At 34.1% G+C, this 21,405-nt stretch overlaps 1 protein-coding gene across 3 annotated transcripts in view; it reads right to left on the minus strand.

The window, feature by feature from the left end:
• The window catches only part of mib1 (E3 ubiquitin-protein ligase mind bomb 1), an 817,691-nt gene that overhangs the window by 460,729 nt on the left and 335,557 nt on the right, over nt 1-21,405 (minus strand). The window contains exon 12 of one of the 3 annotated variants that reach the window (XR_015071583.1): nt 1,787-1,941. The exons of the other annotated variants lie outside the window; for them this stretch is intronic. The gene's annotated coding sequence lies outside the window, so the exon portion shown is untranslated. The remainder of the gene's footprint in view (nt 1-1,786; nt 1,942-21,405) is intronic. 3 annotated transcript variants of the gene reach the window in all.

The raw sequence follows: 21,405 nt of genomic DNA on the forward strand, positions 1-21,405 counted from the left end.
ATAAAATACAAGGAATTTTTCAATAATTTTAATAATGGCGACTCGAGACACATTCCATATAAAATTATTATAAATATAAATAAATTACAAGAGCTTTAACATCGCATTTATATTTGAAATAAAATTAATACGCAAAACACGAGTCTTGATTTTGTTCTGTTGCATAGTACACGGGAAATAAAAGTCGTAGAGCTCAGAAATATACGAGAAATATCTCTTCGCAAAAGTCACGTCCTCGTACGTTTGAAGCGAATGAAAATTCACTCGACACAGAATCCAAGACGTCCTACCTACATTTAATTTGGCTAGCATACTTGAAAACATTCCTTACGTCGCGTTAGCCCACTACCCTGCTGCGTACAGACCACTCAACTTTATGACTCCGGTAACACATTTACCACTATTTCAAACATTTTTATGTTTGCACTGTAACAACTAGATGAACTTGTAGTATTACTGCACTTGATGGCAAGTCTAGAACGTGCTTACTGTGATGGAATCGGTACCTTTGGGAAGATAAATATTATATCAGATGGTGTATCAGGGCTCGAAGTGGACTGGAGCGTACAGGAGCGCCTTTCCGGATGAAATCGGCAAGACGAGAAAGGCAGTGTAGAACCTCAATCCAGAGTAGGCATAAAGGATGCTGGTCTCGACTTACTGCACTCACATAGAAAACAAGGATTTATTCGCCACTCATGTGCATGCTCGAATCGTATTGTGTTTATGGATACAATGTGTTTGCCGTGGAATTATCATAGGATCAACCTGATTAGCCTAGACAGGTATAATACACTTGAATACTTGTGATTTGAATATTTTGGTTCGATATACTTAGAGTCTAGTGTTTCCCAAACTTATTTATGCCAAGCCCCACTTCAAAAATCTCCACCCTCCCCCGCTATCAAAACTTTATAGTTCTCTAACTAATTCTAAAAAAAAAATGAATTGCTTCAGATAAAAATGCAAATAGGTAATACTATTTTTAATTTAACTTTCGTAAGTAAAGGTGTATACATACCTATTACTTTGTACATGTACAACTCGTAAGAAAATTATTGCGATTCTTGTGCTATGTTTCGTCTTCAAATGATTTTCAAGATGACCTCCCCCCCCTCCAAACATTCAAATTGCCCCCCGGTGGGGCGTACGCACCTCGTTGGAAATCACTGACTTAGACTATGATTCATGTTTGCTGTTTTTAGACGAAAGATAAGATTGTGTAATTCAATATACATTAATTTTTAACACTGACTGCCTTTCTGAGAAATTAATTATTTATCTGAAGTAAATTTCTTTCAGATTCTTGTAGCTGGAAAACTATTTAGTGGTATTTATGTATAGAAAAACAATCTGTTTCATTATTATACAATATTTGGTAATGATGCATAATTTTTTCGTGGGCGTGTTGCATAATTTCATAACTCTAGGGGCGGCAGGTTATATGAAAGTATAGTATGGTGAAGCAGGCAAGTATGGTGAGGCAGGCTGGTAATCAATTTGCGGAAAAATGTCCACGTTAATATTATATTATATGGGTACGTATAATGACCAAAGTAAATTCTCCGTGATGCCCTGGATTTTTCTATCGCGTCGTTATTTCTCGTAAGTTGTCGGTATTGTTGGCCTGCTTCATTCAGTTGTATGAGAAAGCCGATTTCTTGCCCCTCTTTTTATTTAATACCTCTATGGTTTAACTTTTGTTTGAAGTAATAATTAGTATATATCTACATATTTAACAATGATTATGAATTATGATAAATTATTCTTTCAATTTCTTATTAGCATGATAATATTACAAGAATTATTTAAGATGAACATAGTACAACTTACGTAATATTCAGGAGATAAAGGTAAATTACAATTTCTACTCTAAATTATGGCAAACAGGTCTCCACAGGGTGTAGATTCTCTGAACAAACTTATAAGACGGTGACTTACCTAAAACAAAAAGAAAAATACATTATTAGAAACACTGTAGAGTGGGTGTAGGTAGAGATAGTACCTATATATCTAGTAAAGTCGCTGGCTTAAAACAACTTCACGTTTACAACTCGGAAGTACTTATTTATATGAATAAATGTTATATAGGTTGTTACTTCAACTAAAGAAAAGCTTAATAAAAGTTTATGAATACTAAACAAAATCTGACCATTCATACATAGCTCCGAGATCAGACTTGTTGCGAAACTTCCCAACACAATATTGTCACGTTTATTATTATAACTTTTAACGATTCAACGCACATCAAAGGTTTTATAAATTCAACTACAGGCTACACAACTTCATAGTCGTGTGGTATTGTTGCACATTTTTTCAAAAGTAGGTATACATGACGGTCACATTATTCCCGGTGAAGTCACAATATATTTGAGATTTTATCAAAGCAAGATGTCATGCGAACATTTTACGTCTACTACTGCCAACAATTTCACCACAATACTTTTATTGGGCTTCATGACCTGGTATAGTGTTAAAAATAATAACGTTATACAAGTATTATATAATGTTGACAACGCATTTTTTTTAATGGGGAACTACCTACCAAATAGCAAGTCCCACATCACATCACACTTTCTCAAATAGGGTACATGTAAATGAAAATCTTAGTATATCCCCGCATTATCATATTCTGTCTAAATGGTACTGTAGGGACATGGAATAACATTATTTTACACAATTGCATTCAACATAAACTGACCAAGTCTTGTGTATATGAAATTGCGAATTGCATTTGGGGATAACCGACTGCTTATGGCATTGAATGGGCGGAAATCTTGTTGCTCGGGTATTATTTGTGGTTCCGAGATTGCATTCAAGAGCCAAAACAACCTCAGACGACGCCAAGGTTTTGATTGCGGCGGAATTGAATTTGGATTTACCACACGAAGCGGGAAAATACAAGGATTAGAATATTTCATAAAGACTGCGATAATTTGGCAGCATACCATACTCTGCGTAGGAAATAGTACTGACAGTTTCTCGAAATACTTATTTATTAAAATCTTAAACATCTACAAAACGTATTTATAGATTGTCCTGATATGACGTCACGTCCTTAGGGAGAGGGGTCTGATATCATTATTAATTATTGATGGTTTGTAACGAAGTGGTTAGAGGATGGGGGTGAGGTGAAAATTTTACACCACAAAGCATCAAAATATAAACATATTTTATTTTGAAAATAAATGAGGTATTCCACGAGAACATTTTATTGAATTTCCAACGAATTTATTTTTTAAATGAATGAGTGAAGAATTCAAAAAGAAGGAGGAATAAAGATTTTTAACGCCAGGGGATGGACAAAATAATGATACAGAAAATCATCACAAAGCCGAAGTCTCCTTACTAAAAATATCTAAAAGCAAATAGAAATAATTACAAAATAAAAAGAGCTTTTTATATACAACGTTTTTAAATTTTCTGTTGAACCATATAAACTTGACTTGACTAGCTTAAACGATCAAAAAAATTTGTACTTGATATGTCATATTGATTTCCATAGTAACGCACGTATATATTAATAATTTAGTTGCTAGGACCCCAGAGCCCTAGCAACCAATATTGGTGTCGAAATAACTTTTCTTACAAAACAGAATTAACTGAAAATGAATTCGATTCTACTTAAATATGGCTAAAAGTGCATTGGCATCGTGTTCTGATATATTCTAAAAGTTTCAAATGTCTAGCTAGTCGGGAAGTTAGTTAAAAATCGATTGCAAGATTTGTACCGGACAAAGAACCACTCTTAAAACCTTGTGAATTATTCGTTGAATAAATAAATAGTGAATTAAATTATTAGCAAGTTCAACTAAGTTACAACAAAAATCTTGAAGTGATCCGTGACGTCGATTAGTAATTAAAGTAATTAATACAAACTTTGATTTAAAAATACAAAAGCTGATTGGCAATATAGTTACTCAATTTGGAAAAAGCTTCATTTAGTATTGTAAGAGTCATTGAATAAAATTTGTCAAAATTAGATAGAATAGCTTTAATAGCATTGTGGGCGATATACGTGGGCGTGAAACCTGACAGACGAAGGTTCGATTCCTGCTGGGTGTCGTATTTTTTACAAAAGAAGATTTTTCTTTTGGTTATAATGAAATTATTACGTTTTTAGGAATGCTTGATTCTTTATTATAGCAATAAGATAATTTTTAAAAACCTCAGAAACATACATACCTACTTATTAAAAAAAATCTAGAAAAAAAATTGTGCCGAGTTGGACTTGACGTGAGTGCTTTGGCCCCTATACGTCTATGATTTATGCGAAATATTTATTATATATACTTTTAAACTGAGGTACTTCAAATTCCGCCAATCAGGAGGCAATCTACTTTGTGACCAATCAAGATAAATTACATTACTAACTTAAGGCTATACTATACTAAAAAATTGTGCCGAGTTGGACTTGACGTGAGTGCTTTGGCCTCTAAGCTACCTATTCGTCTTTGATTTATGCGAAATATTTCTTATATTTACTCAGAAGTGTTTTCAAAATAATATATGTATATTGAGAAATGTTAATATTATATACCAAGTTAAAATTCATCGCAATTAGATCTGATAGCAATAGTGGCCAATGCACGTGGGTGCGAATCCCGAGAGACGCAGGTTCGAATCCTGGTGGGTTTTTTTCTATTGGTTATAAATATTTCTCAGAAGTGTTTTATGTACATCAAGTATTGTTCCAATTATAAAATTTATAATATCATATTGAAGATTGTCGTAAATGTCGCAGATGTCAATTATCCTAGTAAAAAATAAATATTGAAATAATCTTTAACAGTGTGTACCTATACTGTATACTCACACTTGGACACTAATAATTCTTCTCTTAAAATACCATAGACAAAAATACATTCGAAAAGTATTATTGCAATATCTTTTCGGTTAATTTCCTCTCGAGAAAGGGACGTCGCGCCTATCCCCCTGTCTTCACATTGAGTAACGAACTGGATAATCGGATTAGCAAAGAGTTTTTCTCCTCTTCTTCTTAGGCCAGGAGTCGACCGGAACTCTCGTTAGTCAGTCACCGCCTACATCTCGCCCGCCCAGGGCCCACTATCACAACTGAACTGAGTTATGTACAAATACAATTACTTATGCTTCGCGGAATTGAAGAATGTCTGACAAGCTACAATAAGAAAATTATACTGTGATATAGCATTAAGAAAAGAGTTTTCGTTTATTCAACATTGAAGACAACTTTTGAAATATAGCTACTTATATATATTTATATATAGGTTGTCCTAAAATTCACGCAATATTTGAATTTTCGCCATTCGTGCGGTAAAGTGTTGTCAATGAAAACAAAGACAGCGTGATAGCTAACAGTTCATGATTATTAAAAATGGAGCGCTACACGAAAGAACAACGCGTTTTCATTGTTGAGCAATATTTTAAAAATAATGAAGGTTTTCGAACAAAATCATCTTCAGTGATGAGGCTCATTTTCGTCTTGATAGCTTCGTTAATCGACAAAATTTTCGCATTTAGGGTTTATAAAATCCATGAGTAATTGTTGAGAAACAAATGCATCCACAACGTGTCACTGTTTGGTGCGGATTTTGGGCTGGAGGTATCATCGGACCATTCTTCTTCGAAAATGCGGCTGGTCAGGCGATAACAGTTAATGGTGCTCGCTATTACATGATAATCCGACTTTTTGTACCAAAATTACAAGATATGGATGTGAACGACATGTGGTTTCAAAAAGACGGTGCCACATGCCATACAGCCAGAGAAACAATTCAATTACTGCGTGAGTCATTTCCTGGTCGTGTAATTTCCCGTTTTTTTCGACTTTTTTCTTTGAGGTTTTTTTGAAGTCTAAGGTTTATGCCAACAAGCCCACGAACACCGACGCCTTGAAAGGCGAAATTGAGCGCTGTATCAATGAAATTCAGCCACATTTATGCAAAATGGTCATGGAAAATTTCGACAAAAGAGTGCGTATGTGCCAGCAAAGCCGTGGATGCCATTTTCCCGATATGCTATTCCATACATAACCCTACACTTTATAATTTCTGAATCAATAAAAAAATATTTTTTTTTATTAAAAACCTCGAATTTCTATCAAAATTACTTCTTGCGTGAATTTTGGGACACCCTATATAACTGTAGGTCTACAATATGTGGTTGGACTTACAGAGTAAAATGTTGACGTCCTAAAACGTGTGTGAAATGACCCAGAAGAAAAATACAGAAGATACCACGGTCACACTATGAAATGACAAAAGTACAGCATTATTAACGTAGGAGGGGCCAACGCGGCATCCTATCGTGATTTAAGAAACTCCGTGAATGATACAAGTACTGTTCTACCGAACTGTTCCGGGTAGCAGACGATAAAATAAAAATCGTCCCTATGGTGGTCAACCTCCGATAGGGGATGGCACGAGAAGAAAAAGATATAACTACATCCCCATCATCATCATTATCTCAGTCACCTTTGATCCACTGCTGGATATCTTCTTGTTGTCTCCATTTTTCTCGATCAAACTTGCTTTTGCTAAAATTCTTTATCTCGTTAATCCAGCGGCCTTTTAACCGCTTTTTACGTCTAATATCTCATGGTTAGGTACCACCATATATGTCTGAGGTATTTTCAAATTATGTATGTTCAAAAAAGAATGTTATATTATTCGTTCAATAGTATAAATAATTAAAAAGATTCATGATAACTTCTACGAATTGGCACCCACGATATGCAAACTGGTAGGTCGCCTGTAGGGAACATGAAAATAAGTTCGTAACCTTCTGGGTGTGGTAGCAACAAAATTTGATTCTCGAGTGTGGGGAAATATGGGACACATGTTAGAATATGTTATTTTCAATAATTACGTCTATAATATGCATTAAAGTTTGTCGCGTAACCGAAACGCGCATTCTGTATTTAAAGACATTCCTGAGACTTTTTATGTCCAGTATTTTATGGTATGATCGTCATTAAGGCCCGTTTCAGACGGGACACCGGTGTCGCGCCCGTATATAATATAGGAGGGCTTTGTATTCGAATAAAGGGGCCTTTGTATTATGTTTATGAACGCCCCAGAGCTAATCAGTCAACGCATAATTTCGCGTTATAAATTAGAACATAAAACTGGCTGCGATAATAAAAACAAGTGTATCGGCGGCTTGAGAATGTAGTGGCCGACGGAAAAGTGAACCAGGCACGCGTTGACTCATTAGCTCTAGGGCGTTCATAAACATAATACAAAGGCCCCTTTATTCGAATACAAAGGTTTTCTATATTATATCGAGCGCGACACCGGTGTCCCATCTGAAACGGGCCTAACTCATAAAGAAATTCGTCATAATATTCTTGCTGTATGGCGGTGGTATCTTATTAATCAGTTCTATGATCGTCTACCTTTGAAGTTGCTGGTTTGATCCCGTGACTGGCATATAATTTTTATATAAAAATAACATAATTTTAAAAAACCTCAGAAACATACATAGTAAAAAACTCTAGAAAAAAAATTTGGACCGAGTGAGACTCGTACTCACGTCTTTCACTTCCCGGTGAGTGTTTTGGTCTCTAAGCTATTCATAAGTACAAGAACGTCAAAAATAAATACGTGGCTAGCGCCCAGACGTCTGTCACAGTTAAGAGCATACATAAGTGAAACGGCAAATAATTTTCAACAGTAGGTGGAACAAAATTTCGCAGTCGTCGCCAATCGGAGACTGACATTCGAGGTGTGAGCACGTCAATTTGTTTTGTGATGGCGTCGGAGGAATATATTTTAAAATCGTGTAAAGATGACTAAAAAACGTTCCGCATGTACTTGAAAACGAAAACATGTCAATGAATATATTATTATGATTACGAAAATAACAATAAATATAACATTAAAAGGACGCATGTTGAATTTTTATGACAGATTATATTTCGTTCGGCTCGCATCATTTGCATAATCCGCGCATCGCCTAGTCACGATCTTTTTAGACGTTTAGAAGTATAGCCTTAAGTTAGTAATGTAATTTATCTTAATTGATCACAAAGTAGATTGCCTCCTGATTGGCGGAATTTGAAGTACCTCAGTTTAAAAGTATATATAATAAATATTTCGCATAAATCATAGACGAATAGATAGTTTAGAGGCCAAAGCACTCACGTGAAGTCCAACTCGGCACAATTTGTTTTCTAGATTTTTTTAATAAGTATGTATATAATATGTTACTGAAGTTTTTAAAAATTATCTTATTGCTATAATAAAGAATCAAGCATTCCTAAAAACCTGTGTACATTCAACATTAAATAAAAAAATAATTAATATTTCATTTTTATATGAGTGATTGATTTAGCGCAATAATGTACTTGGTTAGGCAATTATTGGTCAACAATAATTCACCGTAGAGGTCTGAACACCTAGTTTACCTTTCATTTATATAAAAGGTATTATTTTATTGTGCAGGTAAGATCATACTTTTTCTATTACACCACACAACAGACATATATAGAATCCGGTAATACGATACGAATAGCGCAATACTTCCATACAAATATTACGTACGAAAATAAACTACAGTCTCTACAACATAATACTCTGAAATAATATATTCCTACTTGTCAGTCTGGTAGAATATGACACGTGATAGACGTACAATGCATAGAAATCGAAAATAGGAAATATAATAATAGCGTATGTATGTACGGGAGTGAACTGCCTTCCGTGCGAGGCGAAAACCTACAGAATACGATAATATTGAATTTGTTCAGGCTCAGCGGAATAATCAAATGTGTTTTGATTAAAATCGAACGAAGCTGAAGAGGAAGCGAAAACAAAAATCTACTTTCTTAAGTCAATGAAAACATCTATCTAAAAACGAATTGTAGTTAGGATATTTATCGAATAATACAGTTATTAATTAAAATAAAATACAATATGTAGTAGGTACCTATATATTATATCACTAAGTTTAATATTAATCAGGAGCGGCTTCATCCACTTCATCAATGGGACATAGTGTATGTATTTATGGTCTCAGTTTAAACTAATCACAAAAGAAACCGTGTCTGTCATTTATTATGTAAACGAATCCATGGCATGCGTACATTACAAATTATAAATTTAAGACGTTCATAACATGGCAGCTAAAAACATAGAAATATTATTAAAACAGTGTAAAGATGAAAGAAATATATGCAGTATAACAAAATGGTATGAAAAGTAAATAGGTAGAAAAATTATAAAGCATGGAAGTACATCGAATGAGCTAATTGGACAATATTTTAAGAATTTTTAAAACAACGCCCTCCTATACTCATCTTCACGTAGGTGGAAAATATCAACATGAAAAGCGATTTGGTTGGATAAAGTCATTGCCCTCCCAATTGGGATCACCAATGGCAGGTTAGTTCTGCACCTTGGGAGATTAAATAACTGATGCTCCCGATTTCTAAGATAGTTATCAGGGACACACGTCAATGTCAATACCACCAAGAATGGCAGAGTTCTCATTTACACCACGTATAAGTCGAAAAAAATACGTGGCCAAAATTGATATCATCTAGCATTTAAACTACCATAATTATTATGTTAACATACCTAAGAGAAAGCCAATTGAATAAAGACACGGATAGTATCTATATAACCTCAAATAGAGAAGTATCAAAATTTCCTTTTGAACTCACTCCACCATATGGACCAACATTTTTATTATAATTAAGTACCTATGTACGGGAATAGTCTTCGCGAATATTGCCATTATCGAAAATTGACAAAAATTACATTGTAAATAAGTAAATTCGCCCTAAACAAAAAGCCCTAACGTAATGAAGATAATAATGCGTCGAAACCAGTCAGCGAATAACAAAGAATGATGAAATAAAATAAGAAAAAGTCGCGAAGGGAGACAACAAACAAAACTGGCAAAATGATATTTCCTTCGTCTTCACTTGAAGCTGCAGGCAAGACAGCAACGGCGAAGCGATCATATTCCCAGACTATAAGACACTCGTTACGATCGAATGCGCTTTTACCTTACGTAATGCGACTCAATAATTATACCTATATTATGTACTACTAAATTCTAATTGGTTTGAATATTTTGCTAGTCCATTTAAGTCGTTTTTACTCGCTCATCCGGGTATCGCATATGTTGCATTCGATGCCAATTGTATATTTTCCACCGATGAGTGTAAAGTAAATAGTGCAAGAAGATGACTAAATGCGATACCCGGGTCGCTAAACGTTATTCAAGTGGAGTAATACCAGTGGCATGCGGTGACCTTTACTTGTGGGGATGCTGTTGAGAAAATACATACATAGCCACAAATATTGTTAAATATGACGGTTTTGAAACAAATTTAGTCTTGCTAAGCGGCCGATGTAGTAATAAAGTGGTATAGTGTAGAATTCCAAAGGAGTAGGACTGCGATATTCTAGAAATATTAAAGCAATATACTATAGGTATTATCAAGGCTCGAAATGGACCGGAGTGCACCGGAGCGCCGTTACGGTTCATGAAATCCGAATAATTATCACTCTGTCTCGTGGGAAAAATAATTTGACTATCAGAATTAGATAGGCGATATTATAACAAAAAATCTAACATTTGTATATAAAATAAAATTTTAAATAACTGTGTTGGGTAATATTTTTGGAGAATAATTATCGAACGCTCCAGTTTTTCAAATTTTCCATTTCGAGCGCTGAATTATAGAATCATTAGATGTATAGATTAGTATAATTTAATATAATAAACGCATAATATTATTAAGTAGGTATATGATACATTATAGATTATTTATAAGGGTGCTTTTCATCAACAGCATCTACGGACGTACGCCACTGAATAGAATTAATTCAGTTTTAATATTCGAATTCAATTTAGTACACACATTGAAAAACAAAATTTGATTTTTTTCGCCAGACCCGACATTTGAACCCGGGACCCATGATATTATAGGCCGACAAATTACCCTCTCTGCCATCGTGGGCACATTATTATTACACCAGTCGAAACCGGGCGATATTACTATTTTGTCCAGTGTCATTGGATGAGTTGGTGTAATAATAATTTTGACGTCATTCATAAAAGTCTTTCGAGACACCGCCGCATGAGAACCAGTTTCATTCAACCAATCCAACCATTGAATATTTTAAAATATACGTCAGACACGCACCGAAATCTAGCTTTAGATATACCTATATAATATATAGTTTGTGTATTTTAAATAATATTATTAAGGTAAGTATATTGCGCTGGGCAGTGTTAGGGAAAGTAATTACGCATATTGAATCTCGAGAAAACAGAAAAGCACTCGTATTGCTTATTATTATATAGAGACTCTTCTTAGCTTACTTATACTACCAGTATAGCAAACTACACAAGTATGTCTATTTTTCTTAATAATATGTGATATTATATTGATCAACAATGTTGGTGAAGAAGTCATTATTTCAATTCAAATACTCAGATAGTAGAAAAATAATAATGGTTGAGAAGTTTTCGTAAACAGTATTTATGAATCAAATATCAATTGAACTGGCTATTAGATATAAAACTCGATTATAATGATTTTAATAGTATAATAAATAATAAAAATACCAATAATAAAATAAAAGAAACTACGCCACTGCTGTGTAAAAGTAAGTGGATAGGTTTGACACAATACACCTCTCTTTCTGTTATTACTTGGAGTTGCAAGCGTTCGTTTTTTGGTAATCAGTTATGTAGACATTTTTCTGAAGATCAATTACATATATTACCTCCTTAAAATGAAAAGTTAGCTTAACTCACATTTTTTTTCCATTGATTGAAAGATTTTGTAACACACGTTAATTTTATTCAGTTACACATCTTATTAGGTTCATGCTATAGGTCAAACTCATATCGAAAAATAACACGTGATTTTTCCAAATCCGGGAATCGAATCTGTCACCCACGACTTTATACGCCGGCCACGTTAATTTCATGTTCAATCCTCCACGCATATAGCTCCAAGACCCCTACGGTCTTCTCCTTTAAAATATTTCTAGTTTCCTCTCATTTTTTTGTTAATGTTTATCATTCCAATAAACATTTCTACATTAAAATTCTTGTTTTTATGCAGCCATATAATTTTCAAAAAAAAAGATTCTTTCGCATACTCAAAGCTCGAAATAAACAAGCAGAAATCTGTCATTGCAACGACTTTATGGCGTCACAGATATAATAAAAACGACGCCATTTCAGGATACATCCCACCTAATTCTGGAGGCATAACTTTAACTGTTTTTAAACAATCATTCGGATGTGTATTATTTCGCTGCATTATCATTTTCAGTGAAATATTCCACTGAAAAACGTTTTATGGCATAATAACTCTAATGCGCGTCGTTAAATGGCATAACATGCTCCTCGGAATACTGCGTTCGCGGTATTCAACGTGTTAAGGAAAAGCTCACAGGCTCACGAACGACCGGAGCGTAAGGAGAAGACCAAAAGCTCTGCTAAAAGTAAACAAAACCCACAACAATACGTAAGCAAATCTAGGCCGTATTCTTACTAAGAATAACGCATAATGTATCGAAAAATTTCATTTATTTTGCGACGTATTGTGCGGGGTAGGTACTGCGCCGAGTGTGTTATCCTTGTTTTGTTTGTATTTGGGGTAGATAATTTACGTATGTCGGTATTAACCATTTACGAGCGCAAGTAGAAAAGTATGCCAGGGGGTGAAAACATATTTTTGATATTAAATAAATATTGCATTTTCAGCAATAATGTCTTCAATGTAATGTCCTTTGAGAACGGCAGAGTTTTAAAAGTATATGTATGTTATCTTATTAAGCAGTATTACTTATTGACGATAATTTAAGTGGACTGTAATGTATGGTGGTTGTTCGTATGGGTAGGTAGATTTGGGTAGATAGTGAACAGAAAGTATCATAGCTCACAAGTCACTAGCTCACACACTGCCTCGGTTATGTCACAGCGATACTTGTGGCTTTGAGGCGCACGGTATGTATAGGCCCGATCACCCCGTATGTCTGTGTTTAATGGTTTATAATCAAATTAATGTTTTGATGTTTAATTGTTAATTATTGTTGTTGGTTTCGCTGTCGATACGGTACTACAGTAAATGTACCCAGAATATAGATAGATGGGCACGATTTGGGATTGGTTGGATAGAGTATCACAGGAAATTGCTTCAAATACTTATATTATAATATATATTGCGTATCAATGAGTTTTCTACCTATCTATCTAATTTCTTTAATGGCGTTAAATACCAATCTTGATGAAAAGACACCTTTTTAACGAAAATAATACACAATTCGTAGTAGGTGGGTCGATACTTACCCCACATACTGCGTAATAATATTACAAATATTACATATTGTTATTATATTTTAACTATTATAAATAATAAAAAAAATATTAAATAAATATCGAATTTACAATTAGAAAATTCCAATGAAACATAGTTTTATACAGGAAGTAATTATTTGAATGTACCCAATTATAATGAATTATCCCATTAGAACCACAGAAATCTGTTATCGCATCTACTGTCTACAAAATATCTATGTGTAGACGTTGGAAATCTTTATAAGAACATTAGAGGAAACATTACGTCGAAAGTGATATTTATTTTTAAGTAAGTATATTAAATCGGTAATATAATGATATTCTATTTTTAACGCATCTTTTCTATACATAAGACTGCTATTGGCCGCTATCAGCAGCTATCGAGAGTAGTTTTGTATTGAATCACTTATTGTAACAATTACAATAAGTTAGTTGTAATTGGTACAATAAGTGCTATGTTTTAACAGCACCTCTTTTGGGTGTGCTAAATTTGTGAGTGAGATAAATAGTTTTAACTGTTTAGACGACTAACTTATTGTAACAATTATAATGCTTCGATACAAACATATGAAAAACTACCCTCGATAGCTGCCGATAGCAGTCTTGTGTGGAGAATAGATGCGTTGGAACCGTATTACATCTCCTTGTCTCCCCATCTTTTTAAGTTCATTCAATCGACAACAAAAAAACTCTGGAACAAGTATGATACGTCGATTAAAGAAGAATGAAATACTCGCAGTGATAGCCGAAAAACAAACTTGCTTATATTATTACAATTATAAATAAGGTTTTTTTTTTAAATTTATTTATGCAAAAGAGATTCTTGGAGCCAAGCATTTATTATCCCTGCAAAAGAGGGCGAATAATAAGGAGCGTGGAGTTCGGGGGGAGGGGCTAATGAAAACTTTTTCCGCTGATGAGCAACTTCATTTGGAAGAAAGGGAAGGGGTGTGACGTGGAAGAGCTGGGGGGGAAATGTGAGTCCAGTGGGTACTATTAACGAAATACGTTTTCGGCTCCGGGAAGAAAACGCTACCGGAAAAGGTAATGTTAAGAACGCGATGTACTGTAGCGAAAAACACCTAATGATTCGATTAATTAGCTATTAAAATTGGTTGAATACAAATACGTTAAAGAAAACTTACTTCAATATACTAAAAGGAGACTAAAAAGTCAAAGGTTTTTTAACTGATTCTTACTCAGTTTCTTCCACGGATTACGAATCAATTAAGTGACACCTGATACCCTTGAGAAAATGACGCCATCTTAGTAAAATCACGGTCAAAAAGGGGTTTTTGATAATATAACATTAACATACTTATGTCAGTTTGTTTTTAAAAAAATGTTATCTATAATGTGATCACATTTACCATTATTTCAAAAACAACACATAACATGAGTTAAAAGGCGTTAAATTTTCTTTAATTCCAGCAAAAAAAAAATCATTTGACAAAAGAGTTTCTGTCAAATAATATCTCTCTAATAAATATTTGAGGTACCTACATCAAAAGCTCTAATTATTATTATTTCTCATTGAAAAATGTGCACATATTGTGTCGCATCACACAAAAAATGTAGTTCATAATTCATAAGGAAGATATTCAATATTCTTGTAAAATTATTCAGTTTTGACATTTTATAATCCACCCTTTAATTGTATTCGGAGATGAAATGAAATGATGAAATAGATCGGTTAATTCTACACAAAAGGGTAATTTAGATATTTTTGTGTAAGCTAAATGGTTTTACCACAATTTGAGAAACTATTGTTAACATTTTGTTGTATTCTCGTTGTTTCGACTTGTATTCCGCTTTGTATAGTCGCTTAACTCCACTGTGTCCTTAATTTAAGGCGCCGGCTATCTCGTGAAGTTTTCCAAACTCGGTTATTATCGAAGATGGAGGCGTGAATCATTTATCCAGCGGGCCTCTGCGCGAGCGCTGCGCCGTGCGTAGACCCTCTACGGAGGTGAGAGCACTACGCCTGAGCACGTTCGATTAAAAGTATATTTTTATTGCCTGGACGCCGCCAATTAAAAACGGACGCGTAATTACGACGAGAAAACTTCCGAAAGAGCTTGTTTTATATGAGAAAATGATTTAAATAAGAATAATATTATATACCTCGCTTTTTATGAAATTGAAGATAGATATTTTTTATCGGTCCGACGTTTACGTGACAAAATTCATAGAAAGGGCAAGAGATTTTTTTATTCTACTTCAGTCGTTTCAATTGCCTGACTAGTATCACTACGATTTTGATATCATCATCAGTCGATCAGATCGATACACTGCAAGATGAAGTCCACCTTAGCTCCTTTAACCAATTCTATCTTTCGCTTTGTTGTTAGTATAATAAAAAAAATAATCAATTTATCGATTCAGTGGATTGTGAATAAGCTTTTTGGTAATTTATTTTTAATTAAATACTACGGTATAACAGAATTATTCCAGAAGATATTACGTTGGTTAAGTTTCCATCATTCCATAGGCCTAATATGAAGCACATCAGGCAACGTGGTTAATAGGAGTAATTCGCAAAAAGTCATTGACGGATCGATAGTTTATCGAATAAGTGCACTCATTCGAATAGGAAAGGTGTTGATTTCGAATCCCACTAAAATTATTTGTTTTCTAAGTTTTTTTTTAATAAGTATGTGACTATTCGGGATATTTAAAAATTTATGTATTCTCATTAATATTAATCAGTGGCGAGGGGTGGAAGTAGGCTGTTAAGATTCGATATAAATAATGCGCACTTAACTTAATCAGTCATACTTATTTGTCTTCATTGAAATAAGAATACAATTTGCAGGAGGTACTGGTTAGTTTTTCAAATTCAATTAAACACAGTCTAAACCAAACCATACTAGTTTAGGTATGTTATGGGCGATTCGACAAAAATAATGCACACTTTTTCAGTAATCCTTATTTATTTTCGTTCAATTAAGAATAGGTAGATACATATTACAAAGGGGTTGGTTAGTTTTTTTAATTCATTAAGCCCTGCCCATACCATACCATAATCGATAAGAAATATTCTTCTACTTATAAAATATCTAATATAATGTATGGTTTTAAGACATACTTTTAGATACCTATACGATTTTTTTGACTATTGTCTACTATGGCTTGAATAAGGCAGAGTTTTAGTGAATTTCAAAAATTCCCTACAGTATAGATATATACATTGTAGTATTGGTTCAATGAAAACAAATACGTTTGACTGACAGAGTTTAGTGTGCACTATTTATGTCGGATCTTAACAGCCTACCTCGACCCTTCATCACTGGTATATGTATACATATTTTTAATTTGTATTCTCTCTATATGCTCGCTGTACATATGATGCACTTGACAAATATCATTATAGCACAATACTACTGAATTAAACAAATAAATAAAGACGTGGGTCTTTAGAAAAGTAGGTACCTATCTAGTTATGTCGTTAATGTTTCATGTAGTGATTTTATTTGCTCTTAATGTTCCAAATTAATTCAACGAAACTTTAGAGTGATTAACACAGCTAAAACTTGGCAAGACTAATCTCATAAACCACTAAATCCGCATAACCTTATCTCGACAAATACTCACTTATAACAATAGAATATATTTTACGTCGGGAGAATGAACTTTTAACATAAGACCCCGGGTGTAAGTTTAGTTCGAGATGTCGTCGTTTTATCCTCTGGCACGACATTAAAATAGTTTAGATGGCTGAGTCGGAAGCCAGAAAACACTGAATGTGAACGCTGGTAAACTAAATACCAGTTGGGTGTAATATAGCACACTGGAAAGTCAGTTTCCTTAACTGTCGCCTCGGGCACATTCTTCCGTCACTCTTATCCCGGCTTAATGAGTTTACGCTTTAAAAAAAACATTACAAAGTAGTTGTTGAGGCAGTACGGACAAATTAAAAAAAATAAAAAATATATAATGTGATTTATTACATGAATAATTTGTTTAGTACTTACTAAAAAGAAAAAGACTATTAAATATTTAACTAAATAATAGTTATTTTGTATGAAATGATTTTCTAAGATCTATTAATTCATACACCCACGGTGGCGCGGCTTAGGCGTTGGACTATAACGCCGTGGGTCCTAGGTTCGAATCCTGTGTCTGGCAAGTACACATATTGTTTTTCAATGTGTGTCTGTCAGGGTATGGACCTAATAGGTTGAGCAAGTGGCTGACATCCATTTCTCGTAAAAAAAACAAAATCTGTTAATACAAACTTCTACTCTGTGGAGGCCCATATGATCTTATTAGAATCGGACATGGTCGAAAGAAAGAAAATAATTAATAATACCAAGAAAACGGGAACTGTAGCAATTGATAGATATTTTTTGTAAAAAAAATAATAGAATGTAGATATAATTTAACACTAAAATGTTGCATGATTAGATTATGTTTAAGTATTTAATTTTCTATTGCATTTCAGATATTAAAATTAAAATACCCGTCGATAAAATAACCAATTTGTGGAATTTGGAATACATAGGGAAAAAAGTTACAATATTTTTTTCAATATTCTCTGGCATTAAAATTTCTGCGTCTTTCAAAACGGATTTCTGTGTAACTCTCATAGCTGTGCATATACCCTAACAAAACATGCACTAGCATATTATTCTGGTCCCTAGTTATGAATCAAAGCTAAATCTTTCTTATATTGTACAATCAGCCATAGCTGGTGGTATATTATATCCCAAAAAAAGCTATGAATTCAGTTAACCCCACTCTACCCAGCGCTCGAAATGGAAAAGTTTACGAACCGGAGCGCTCGACAAATTTTCTGAAGATAATACATAGTCATCAAATCGTGTGTGTATTTTATGAAAATAAGTGTGTCAGATTTTCTATTCTATGCCATATCTAGCTCAGACGGTCAACATATTTTTTCCACGAGACGGAGCGATAATTTTACAAATTTCACGAGCCGGAACGGCGCTCCGGTGCGTTCCGTTCCATTTCGAGCCCTGACTCTACCCTATTGTAAAATGGAATTTTAGCGGGGTATGTCTGACCTTATATCTATTTTTACGACCGTTATAATTGCACTCTTTAAGATTAAAATATAAAGAGTCATTGGTTCTGAAGGAGTAAGGCAGAAATTATTTGTGGTAAAGGTCAACAAAGTTAACAATAACTAGTACATTTTTTCAAAATATGCCTATGCCACTTTGAAAATATTCATTTATTTAAATATGGTTGAATGCGGGACACGCTTCGGTACCGTTCACACTTTCTCGAGAACACTTTACTTAAATAATATTTTATGTTGTAAATCAATATACCTACTAGGCATATAATTTATATTCACAGGCAATATCACTACAGCTGTGTAATAATAGAGAATAGGTACGCAGTCTCAATAACGCTAACATGCTTAATCTTAAGTCCAGGGCCGGATGAGCATAAGCGACGCAGCGGCACTCGTTAATATGCATCGTGTACGACCACAGCACGAGTCTGGTATATCGCATTAATCTCAAAGTTGCGGCATGAATCATCCGCGGCGCGCGCCTCTCAGAGTTATGGTCCAAGTTAGCTGCCATGTGTAACCGTGCAAAACCTCGCATCCCACATATTAAGTATTTCGTATTTTTCTATAACCAAAGTACCATGGCTACAATTTAATACTATTGTAGTATAATTATAACATATTATGTAGAAGTTAAAGAGTTTTTTAGTTCTGTAAATCGCCGCTAAGAGCGAAGATAAATATAATCGATGCACAACGCTGTATCCACTTGGAATCAAGAAAGAACCGTCACAGTATGCGGCAGCGCAGTGTATCTCAGTCCTAGAATATTCACAACTATGAAAAAATGATAAGTTAATATGTAAGAATATGTTTGTCAATTAATCGGTGGTAATAATGTTTTGGTTAGAGGCTACGTCTAACAGTCGTACAGGAGCGTAAAGGTTCAAATATATTATGATCACGTTATGTACTGTCACGTGCTGTCACAGAAACTGCCCCTACGGGGAACAAGTGCGTAATTTCGTTTTTCTTTATATAGGCATCACAAGTGATTTTAACGTACGCACATGTACCTAATAATTAGCATGAATAATGAATAATAAAGAGTGGGCATTCTCCATCATTGAATTTATAGTAATCATTCAAAATATTCTGCGGAATAACTAAACCATAGACTGAATTTGTCGCCGTACCAGCACGTGACAGTACGTGACGTGATCATAATGTAATTGCAGCATAAGTAGCACGCAAAAATATTCGATTTTTGCTAGGAACTCATTAACGACGAAGCAGATTCTGTCACTGTGACCACAAGCACGTACATACTGTCACCGCATTACTTATATACTAAATCTCAATTCTATATGTATACGGAAAACGCTAAGAACAATGCTTGTTTCAACACATGGTTATATTATATACTATGTATATTTGCATACACAGAACCCGCATTTAGTTGATATAGGATTGTTAAAAATACTGCAATGGTAAAAAACATTTTATGTACTTATGTAAAAATATTTGATGGTTATGAGGTTTTGCACACTATGGTTGTAAGCGCTTTGAAGAAAAAGACACGTTGGAGTGTGGCGAATAGCGGCTGGCTAACGGCGGGCTCCACGGGTAGCCAGACCACTAACTACACCCCTGCATCATGTTTATATAGCCGTTTGATATTCACAGGAAGTAATAGAAATGAAAAACAATCTTATTTTTAATATACCATTATATTATATAACCAGGCCAACTTATTTGACATCAACTTACCGTGTATAATGTGTATATAGAATTATAATAATATTATTTTTATGTTGGAATCAATTTGTGACGGCGATTACATTTTATTATGTAAACACAGTTGTATATAGTGAAAAAAGTCAACCTAGATCTCCCTCGAACATTGTATATATAATTTCATCGATGTGTGAAAAATTAACACATCCACCATTATAAAATTAACATACCATTCCGGTAATAGCATTTCTTTCCAGGTAAGCTTTCGTAATTATGTTTCAGCAATCTCGAGTTATGTTGACTTTAAAATGATTTACGTTTTAACTTAATAAGCGGTCCACGTGTCAGTTGTGATTATCGGTTGAAATACCCATCCCAAAAAAAAAACTGCTGCAACGCTATCTTACCCATATTTTATGACATCACCAATGCCCACATTTTTTTCAATACCTTAAAAACGCATTAAAAACGATAGACACCGTCCTATTGCACAAATTATTATAGAGTCGGGTAATGATATATTAAAATTTAAAACATATAGGTATGTTTAAGACCATTATCTGACAATGTAGGTTGGTACTTACTTTAGTTATATGTCAAAAAACGTAAGTAAATGTTGTAGAAAGCATTGGGCGTAGACGTTAGGTTGTTTGTATGTCGTAGCGGACGCATTCTACGTTGGGTCTACGCTGCCTCGAATTAAACTTTGAGGAAATTTTACAGAATGCCCGACAAAGTAGTAGTTTGTAAATAGTTGACTACGGCCTGGAATTAATGTTGGCTGTTCGGACACAATATGGTCCCATTAGAATAATATGAAATATAGACAAAAATATGAGATATATTTTTTTACTGAATTAAAAACATATTAAGTTTTATTATGAATGCTTTACAATTCACTAATTATTTTGTGGGGTACATTATATATTTTATAATAGCATTCTATGAGCTTTCAGTTTTAGCACACCTTTAAACCCAGTAAATTCCAGATTAATTAGACACGAGTATGTGAAAACTTTATCAATACAGTGAAAAGTTACCCAGTTTCAAATTTAACCGAACAAGAAGTTTTTCAAATCAGCCGTATCCGGTAAAATATTTCACCTTCGACTTGCATAACTTCGTTTGGTAAAGCCAGCGAAACTTCCCTCGTCGCCAGCGCACACAAGCTATTTGACTTAATGCCTTACCATCCACAATGCATCTGAGTCAAATAATCCGGTAATGCAGTTTACTGTTGGTCTAACTAAGTGTTATCTACTTGGGACGCTATCTAGCAGTGATCTACCAATGTTATGGCATTTCGTATTCAGCGCACATCTGTGCCCGTATTATAGATAGTGCTCCGGTCAGGATTTAACTTGCAATTCAAC

This window comes from Rhyacophila brunnea, unplaced genomic scaffold (assembly GCF_057557595.1).
Source record: "Rhyacophila brunnea isolate RB1 unplaced genomic scaffold, BYU_Rbru_1.0 scaffold_5, whole genome shotgun sequence".
NCBI classification, from domain to species: domain Eukaryota; kingdom Metazoa; phylum Arthropoda; class Insecta; order Trichoptera; family Rhyacophilidae; genus Rhyacophila; species Rhyacophila brunnea.